At 43.8% G+C, this 10,174-nt stretch overlaps 1 pseudogene; it reads right to left on the bottom strand.

Annotated features, from left to right (window-relative positions):
• Positions 1-3,688: 3,688 nt before the first annotated feature.
• On the bottom strand, positions 3,689-3,807 carry LOC134893306 (5S ribosomal RNA; annotated as a pseudogene).
• Positions 3,808-10,174: the final 6,367 nt, after the last annotated feature.

The raw sequence follows: 10,174 nt of genomic DNA, 5'->3' as shown, positions 1-10,174 counted from the left end.
CACACATGATATGATTATCTATTTCCATCCTCAAGATATACATATGTCCATATATATATATATATATATATACACACACACATACACACTCTCTCTCTCTCTATATATATATATATATATATATAATTTCTTTGAAAGTCCGCACTCACATCAGAAAAATCCATATATAGGGGTGCTCCTCAAAAAACACCAAGGAGAGTTTCACATATACCAGGTATCCGAGACCAAAGAGATCTCAAAAGAGGGCACTCACCAGTCCAATAAATTAAAAGGCTTTTATTAGTTCATCGCAGTCATCAATAGATAGTCGACGTTTGACTGGATGTCTTCGGTGACTGTCTTGAAAAAGACCTTATAGGTCGAAACGTCGACTATCTATTGATGACTGCGATGAACTAATAAAAGCCTTTTAATTTATTGGACTGGTGAGTGCCCTCTTTTGAGATCTCTTTGGTCTCGGATACCTGGTATATATATATATATATATATATATATATATATATATAGAATCTTGTCGGCGGCACTCCGGTATACAAATAGGTACAAACACAGGTACGGGGAAACCTGTTTCCACGTACCTGTGTTTGTACCTATTTGTATACCGGAGTGCCGCCGACAAGATTCTGTATTTCACCCGCCGCCATACGGGTTCGTGAGGGCACCGGACATTGATGTTCTGAGATGGGGAGTGCTGCCAAATACTTTCTATATATATATACATATATATATATACTATATATATATATATACATATACATATATATATATATATATATATACACATATATATATATATATATATACATACATACACACACCTGCTATTACAATTTGTTAAGAATTATATATATGTATGGCTCACCTTGACAAAGGGGCTTTCGTGCCCCGAAACGTTGGATCACCCAGCCGTTATTATGGATTAAAAGCACCAGCACTTTAATTATGTTTCCAGCTGTGTCAGTCTCTGAGTGCCGCTGATTGTACTACAGTGTCTATTTAAATGAATTCTCAAGGCGGCACCTGAGCAGTTTATTACCATATAGGAGAGTGCCGATCCGACACACACACACATACTCCTGCTATTACAATTTGTTAGGAATTATATATATATATATATATATATATCTATATATATATATACATACAAACACATACATACATACAAACACATACATCTCCAAGAGTTTGAACTATGAATGTTAATATCTCAGATTTCTAAATGTCTGGTTTGTATTTTGGTTAGCTATTTGCTAATTGAGTTTTTCGCAGCTTAGGTTCCTGGGTATTGTCTCGGTTTGTTTTTGTCTTCAGATGAGACAATAACAATCCAGTACTTATTGTTTTAAATAGAAACTCGGCTACCCTAGGAAACAAAGGTGTTTGCCTTCTTTATAGAATTTCAAAGCTTAGTGTAAATAAGACCATTGTATTTTAGTCTCTGGGAGTTTTAATTTATGTGTGACCGATCTTCATGCTATTTAGAAGAAAAAGCAGACAGTATGGGATTATGCAATATATAGATTAGATTTATGATATGTCTTTGTGGCTTTTCCATGCGAGTACAAATTCCACTGTACTTACTCATACCACACTCTAATGCGCAGGACCGCGGGTGCGACCATATGCAATTTGCGAATATGTGCACGCACAGCCGAATACGTACGCACACGGAGGCCATCTATGTTGTGTTTGTACGTAATGTGTGTGGTAATATTTTCTGACTTCGACAGTATATATATATATATATATATATATATATATATATATATATATATATACTGCCCAGGGCCCCCCCCTACGCCCTGCTGTGCCTCTGTGTGTGGGAGCATGGCGCGCAGCGTGATCGCTATGCGGTACCTCAGAAGCCGTCACTGAAGTCTTCTTTACTTCTGCTACTCACCTGTCTTCTGACTTCGGTCTATGCAAGGGGGGGTGACGGCCGGCTCTGGGAACGAGCATCTAGGCGTACCTAGCGATCAGACCCTCAGGAGCTAATGGTGTCCTGTAGCCAAGAAGCAGATCCTTTAAACTCACCAGAAGTAGGTCTGACTTCTCTCCCCTAAGTCCCACGAAGCAGGGAGACTGTTGCCAGCAGTCTCCCTGAAAATAAAAAAATCTAACAAAAGTCTCTTCCCGAGTAACTCTGTAAGAGCTCCTCAGTGTGCATCCAGTCTGCCTGGGCACAATTCTAAAACTGGAGTCTGGAGGAAGGGCATAGAGGGAGGAGCCAGTTCACACCCATTCAAAGTCTTAAAGTGCCCATGTCTCCTGCGGATCCCGTCTATCCCCCATGGTTCTAATGGTGACCCCAGCATCCTCTAGGATGTATGAGAAATAGGATTAAAATTACCTACCGGTAAATCCTTTTCTCATAGTCCGTAGAGGATGCTGGGGTCCACATTATGGGGTATAGACAGGTCCATTAGGAGCCATCGGCACTTTAAGAGTTTGAGTGTGTGGGCTGGATCCTCCCTCTATGCCCCTCCTACCAGACTCAGTCTAGAAACTGTGCCCGAGGAGACGGACAACTTCGAGAGAAGGATTATACACAGATAGTGGCAAGATTCACACCAGCTCACACATAAAAGGCAAACCAAGCTAACCAGCTTGAAAAATCAGCAACGGCTGAACAAGATTACTTAACCAAGTAACAAAACGGTACTTAACCAAGAACGAAGCAGTACTGAGTTAAACAACCCCTGCAGGATCACGAAGCGCTGGGCGGGCGCCCAGCATCCTCTACGGACTACGAGAAAAGGATTTACCGGTAGGTAATTAAAATCCTATTTTCTCTTACATCCTAGAGGATGCTGGGGTCCACATTAGTACCATGAGGATGCACCAAAGCTCCCAGAACGGGAGGAAAAGTGTGGTGGCTCCTGCAGAACTGATTGACCAAACTTCAGGTCCTCAGAGGCCAAAGTTTCGAACTTGTAAAACTTAGCACACGTGTTCAACCCGGTCCAAGTAGCCGCTCGGCAAAACTGTAAAGCCGAGACGCCCCGGGCAGCCGCCTAGGAAGAACCCACCTTACGAGTAGAGTGGGCCTTAACAGACGTAGGACACGGCAATGCTGCCGTAGAATAAGCATGCTGGATAGTGAACCTGATCCAGCGAGATATAGTCTGCTTAGAAGCAGGACACCCAAGTTTCTTGGGATCATGCAGGACATATGCAAAAAAACGGGGAGAAAAAGAAGGCTCTTGTGTGGGCGCACTCTTAGAAAAAAAGGAAAATTCCTATACCATGTAAGAAGAAATACTTAAAACATATCTTTTAATGGAAACATTATTAATATAGATACCCAGATAGCTGATCCATATAGACAAAAGAGGTGTATTGATAACAGTTTTTTAAAAAAATGTTCTGGTCTGTTTAATCACAAATGTGAATGAAGTGGTTGTAGACATTGGTTCGTCATACCCCCATTTCCCCTGACCAGTACAGAATGTCTGTATTGATGGAACCAAGGAGTGGTCATATGAATTGTTTGATAAGTACGTCCCACTAGGGCAACTTAATTCAAAGATGGATAGGCTCCTGCATAGGACAAGACCTGTCTTTCTGATGTACACCACAAAGAGTTTACAGTGATTGATCGTAAGTCTCAAAAGAAGAGAAAGAAGTAAGAATTAGTGGTGATACTGCTGTTGGCGTCGCAACCAACATGGGGAGGGAAATAATCCTTGCTCTACAACACCGGGTATTCGCAGGAAGTCTCCTCTCCCGGTACTGACCCGGCCCAACGCTGTTTAGCTTCCAAGATCGGACGAGATCGGGCATTGGCAGCGTGGTATGATAGTAGAGAATTTACATGCTAGTGCACCAATGAGAGTGCACCTATTAGGAAAACAGTCGACAGAAAAAAGAGAGAAAGAGGAAAAAGGAAAATGAAAACAATATACACAAGGAACGAGATGAATTAGTACAGTACAAATGGGTGGATCTGTTTTCTGCGTTGGACACGGCTCATCAAATTCCACGTCTGTGGTATTGTGCTCCGTGATTCGCAGATGAGAGTCCACGGAAAATTAGTGAGAGGTAACCAAGGGGTATGAAATCCTCATGATATTTTGACCATACATTTGAAGAGTCACATGATCATTCATCCCAGGGTAAATGTAGTGAATTCAAAAGCATGTACTGAGGATCATAATGGATGCAATAGTTTTGTAACAATATATTGGCCTCTGCTGGCGAAAGCTCAGCATGCCAATGTCAATTAGTTAGCAGATATTAGTTTTGGGAAAATCAAGAAAGAAGAAAAGAAATGAGGGGAAAAAAAGAGTGCTGAATGAGTTTAGCTTTTAAGTGGTAACACTAGGATAATGAACTGTGTGTGTGCAACGCAGGTCTAATCACATATAATAACTGCACCTCAGATGCTGCTGTCTGTGCACATGCACACAGAAACGCAATGGGCTTACAGTCACCAGCACTGTGTCAGAGATCTGTGTGTGTGCAATACAAGTCTAATCACTTTAGTCTTAACATAGCATGTTTAGATAGATGCACATCAGGTGTTGCTGTCTGTGCACTCCTGTACACAGAACAACAGTAGGCTTGCGATCACCAGAATTGGGAATAGAAAGGCAGGTTAGTAAATACACATCGGATACTGCTGTCTGTGCACAATGCACACAGAAACGCAATGGGCTTGCAGTCACCAGCACTATGTCGGGGATCTGTGTGTGTGCTATACAGGTCTAATCACTTCGGTCTTAGCATAGTATGTTAGGTAAATGTACATCAGGTGTTGCTGTCTGTGCACTTGTGTACACAGAACAACAGTAGGCTTACGATCACCAGAATTGGAGGTAGAAAGGCAGGTCAGGGCATCGTCAGGCGCCTGTGCAGGAGCTGAGAGTTCACTCCGTGTGTGGTCCCCCCCCGTGGAAAACGCGTTTCGCCCTGGACGGGCTTGTTCACTTCCGGATTAGAGGGGTGATGAGGAGTGTGCTTGAGGAGGCAGTAGATAAGTAGATGCTGTCCAATAGCCGGACAGTTCGTGGCCGGTGGGCCGGGGATAGCAGCTGACGCTGAGGAGATTGGGTCAGCTGTGGGTGACGGGGCATGACGCAGATAAGGGGCGGAGTCTCGGGACGCTTTATTATTGGCGGTCCGTGTAGTAAATTCAGATCGGGGGTGGTGACGGAGCATGGCGTCGGGTAGGAGGCGGAGTCTTAGGATGAAATGTCGCTGGCTATTGTATATACCTCAATAGGGGGAGTGGTTATGCGGCCCCAAACAGCCATGAAGTCTCGTGCGCCATCTTTGATGATGGCAAGTAAATGTTATCATAGCAGGCAGGTTGCGGGCGCCATCTTGGAATATGGCAAGTGTGGGGGAATTACATTAGGAAAGGAAAGCTCACAAAAAATATAGATAGAGGACAGGATTGCGGAAAAATAAAATAATAGTCAGCCTTTAAGTGAAAAGAGAGGGGTGGATAGGAATTAGATTTTATATTGGTGACGGAATTCAGAGTTGAAGTGACCGATTGGTGGTTGATAAAATAAAATGAAATTAAAGTGCTGTCGGTTGATATAGGGAAAACGGAATAAATATAGGAAATTATAGGAAAAAATGAGGAAGAAGTGTTAATATTATGGATGTGTTAGATTGAGACTGGTGTGATTGTGGGTGATCTGTCAATGAAATTAGGCGGAGTGTAGATGTGGTGAGAGGCAAGTGGAGAGAAAATCAGTGAAGGTGATCTGAGTAGGGTGTGGTTATTGTTGATTTAGTGGGTGGGAAGAAAAAGATAATGTTGAGGAGATGGGAAGAATTGGTAGAATGTGGGGGATGACAGGGTGCGCATAAATAAAGGAACACCTGGGGGATGAAGTGTGTGTCTGTTGGCAAGGGAAAGTGTGACGTTGTGGGGAACTAGATGAGGGTGTGAGGAATTGATGGTGGTAGTGTTGGTCTGCTGGAATGTAGAACTGGAGGAATGTGGGACAGTAAGGGAGGGTGGGCAGTGTTAGTGGGGAGGGGTGAAGGGAAGAGGAATGGGTTGTAAATAGGGGTGGAGGGAATGGGGGGGGGGAGGGGGAAAAGGGAAGAATTAGGGGAGGAAGGGGAAGGGAGGGGAAAAAGTAGGGGAGACAAGAAAAACAGATAACATGGAACAAAAACAAAAAAAGGGGGGGGGGAAGGGGACTGTAACTAGTAGTATTCAGGAAGGAATATCACAGAAAAACTGCATAGTTGATATTTTCATTCAGGCCATGAGGTCTGAGACTGTTAAGGCGGAAAATCCATTCGCTCTCTTTCTTGTGGAGTTCCTTGGTAATGTCTCCACCTCGTATGCCCAAGTGGACACGATCTAGACCAAAGGCTTTTAAATCCTTGATGGATCCCTTGTGGTGGTAGTGGAAATGCCTGGCAACTGAAGTGAGTTGTTTCATGCGGGCAAGGTCTTTTGCTGCATTACGTATGTTGCCCAAGTGTTCCAGGACTCTATCTTTGAGTTTTCGTGTGGTCATGCCCACGTATTTACGGTTACATCCGCAGGTTATACAATAAATGACTGCTTGGGTATCGCAATTGAAGAAATGTTGTAATTTCACTGTTTGGCCATACCGGTCCATGACAGTATTGGTTTTCAATATCTGAGGGCATGACTTGCATTTACCACAGGGAAAAGAGCCTATGATCGTGGGTTTCTTGACGGTAGCTGTCGTAAGGTGGCTCCGAACTAGATGGTCTTTAATGTTTTTGGATCTTCGCCAGCTTATCTGTAAGGGTGAATTCAGGAAGGGGGATAAGTCAGGATCCAGCTGTAATATGGAGAGATGTTTCGTTACCGCGTTCTTGAGCATTCTCCACTCAGGGCAGAAGGTTCCTATAAATCTGATAACATTGTCCTGTTCCGGGACCTCTTTCTTCTTCTTGAAGATCAGACTTTCTCTCTTTACCACTGTTGTAGCTGAGTATGCGCGTTTGAGTGAGCGTCTACTATAGCCCCTGGTTAGGAGGCGATTAGTAAGTTCTTTGCTCTTTGTTTTGAAAGTGTGTTCCTCTGAGCAATTGCGCCTCAGCCTAAGATACTCCCCTTTGGGGATGTTTTCAACCGTGGGGGGGAAATGTGAGCTAGTCTGGAAAAGGAGGCTGTTTGTTGCAGTCTCTTTCCGATATAGCTCGGTTTCGAGAAAGCCTGTGGTGGATTTGTAAATGTTCAGGTCCAGAAATGGGACTTTTTCCGCGCTGATGGTGTATGTCAGGTTGATGTTAAGATCATTAGTATTAAGAATTGTTATAAACTCCAACAGAAGGTCCATCTCTCCGTCCCAGATAATGAATATATCATCAATATATCTTAGCCATAATATCACATGAACAGTGTATTTGTCATTGATGGTTTTAAAAACGTAAAAGTGCTCCCACCATCCCAGAAACAGATTTGCGTACGTCGGTGCACAAGCTGCGCCCATCGCTGTGCCCCTTACTTGTAAGAAAAATTAGTCCTGAAAGACAAAGTAATTCTTGGAGAGGACAAAGTCAAGTAGTCTTAGAAGGAAATTTGAAAAGTCTTTCTCGCCCCCTTGATTCAGATAGTATTTGACAGCTGTAAGGCCTTGATCATGGTTAATACTAGTGTAGAGTGACTCTACATCTAGAGTCACCAGGAGGAAGTTAGCTTCAAAATGTATATCATGGATCTTTCGGAGTAGATCAGATGCGTCTTGTAGATAGGAGGGCAGGGAAAGAACGAAATCCCGAAGATGAAGATCCAAGAACCTACTAGGTTGTTCCAGGAGTCCACCGTTGCCAGACATGATAGGTCTCCCTGGTGGATTGAGGGCATTTTTATGTATCTTAGGCAACAGATAGAATGTTGGTGTCTTCGGGTTCTGGACTGTGAGATATTGCGATTCCTGCTTTGTAATTGTGCATTGGGCTGCAGTTTCCTGTATTAAATTATTATAGGCATTCAAGAATCTGACAGTGGGATTGCTGAGAAGTTTTCTGTAACATGCTGGATTATGTAGCTGTCTGTGAGCTTCGGTGATATACATTACTTGAGGCCAAAGGACGATATTGCCACCTTTATCCGATGGCTTTATAACGACATCGCTCCATGTCCCTAATTCCTGGAGGGCTTTTCTCTCCTTAAATTTGAGGTTATTGGGAAATTGATGAATTCCGCTCTTAGTTTGTACGTAGATGTCATCGAATTCTTTCGATACTCTGTTCAAGAAGACCTTGATCTCAGGGCTGTTATTGTCGGGAGGGAAAAAAGAAGATTTGGGTCTGTATTTCGGTCTCTGAGTAGATGCTTCATCCATATTGGATTCCTTATGCAGATGTTCTAGTTCCTGGATAGCATTGAGGTCTTCCGCAGACCAATCCTGATCTGCAGGGTTCTCAGGAAGTCTTGATTCTTGTTTTGCAAAGAACTTTTTCAGGAGGAGCTTCCTCCCGAATAATCTCAAGTCCTTTTCCCAGGCAAATCTGTTAAAGGATCTAACCGGGGAGAATGAAAGTCCCTTGGCGAGTACCTCCATGTGGTCAGGGGATAAGGATCTTGTGGATAGATTAATGACCTGAAGTTTAGCAGGATTGATCAGGTTTACCGTAGTGTCTTCCTCTGTCGGACTGGATATCGGGCAGTCCTCGGTGTGTCCCAGTCTTGATTGCGTCCGTCTCCTCTTCTTTCCGCCTCTCCTTGTTTTCCCCGTGTTCTGGTGCGACCTCTTGGCCTCTGTCCTTGGCCTAAAAAACGTGGAGTGAAGTCTTCTACATCTTCACGATTGTATGTGGTATATACAATAGCCAGCGACATTTCATCCTAAGACTCCGCCTCCTACCCGACGCCATGCTCCGTCACCACCCCCGATCTGAATTTACTACACGGACCGCCAATAATAAAGCGTCCCGAGACTCCGCCCCTTAATCTGCGTCATGCCCCGTCACCCACAGCTGACCCAATCTCCTCAGCGTCAGCTGCTATCCCCGGCCCACCGGCCACGAACTGTCCGGCTATTGGACAGCATCTACTTATCTACTGCCTCCTCAAGCACACTCCTCATCACCCCTCTAATCCGGAAGTGAACAAGCCCGTCCAGGGCGAAACGCGTCTTCCACGGGGGGGACCACACACGGAGTGAACTCTCAGCTCCTGCACAGGCGCCTGACGATGCCCTGACCTGCCTTTCTACCTCCAATTCTGGTGATCGTAAGCCTACTTTTGTTCTGTGTACACAAGTGCACAGACAGCAACACCTGATGTACATTTACCTAACATACTATGCTAAGACCGAAGTGATTAGACCTGTATAGCACACACACAGATCCCTGACATAGTGCTGGTGACTGCAAGCCCATTGCGTTTCTGTGTGCATTGTGCACAGACAGCAGTATCCGATGTGTATTTACTAACCTGCCTTTCTATTCCCAATTCTGGTGATCGCAAGCCTACTGTTGTTCTGTGTACAGGAGTGCACAGACAGCAACACCTGATGTGCATCTATCTAAACATGCTATGTTAAGACTAAAGTGATTAGACTTGTATTGCACACACACAGATCTCTGACACAGTGCTGGTGACTGCAAGCCCATTGCGTTTCTGTGTGCATGTGCACAGACAGCAGCATCTGAGGTGCAGTTATTATATGTGATTAGACCTGCGTTGCACACACACAGTTCATTATCCTAGTGCTACCACTTAAAAGCTAAACTCATTCAGCACTCTTTTTTTTCCCTCATTTCTTTTCTTCTTTCTTGATTTTCCCAAAACTAATATCTGCTAACTAATTGACATTGGCATGCTGAGCTTTCGCCAGCAGAGGCCAATATATTGTTACAAAACTATTGCATCCATTATGATCCTCAATACATGCTTTTGAATTCACTACATTTACCCTGGGATGAATGATCATGTGACTCTTCAAATGTATGGTCAAAATATCATGAGGATTTCATACCCCTTGGTTACCTCTCACTAATTTTCCGTGGACTCTCATCTGCGAATCACGGAGCACAATACCACAGACGTGGAATTTGATGAGCCGTGTCCAACGCAGAAAACAGATCCACCCATTTGTACTGTACTAATTCATCTCGTTCCTTGTGTATATTGTTTTCATTTTCCTTTTTCCTCTTTCACTCTTTTTTCTGTCGACTATTTTCCTAATAGGTGCACTCTCATTGGTGCACTAGCATGTAAATT

The sequence above is a fragment of the Pseudophryne corroboree genome, chromosome 3, assembly GCF_028390025.1.
Source record: "Pseudophryne corroboree isolate aPseCor3 chromosome 3, aPseCor3.hap2, whole genome shotgun sequence".
Taxonomy (NCBI): Eukaryota; Metazoa; Chordata; class Amphibia; order Anura; family Myobatrachidae; genus Pseudophryne; species Pseudophryne corroboree.
Note: the sequence above shows the minus strand (reverse complement) of the source record. Positions and strands in the feature narration are given on the sequence as shown.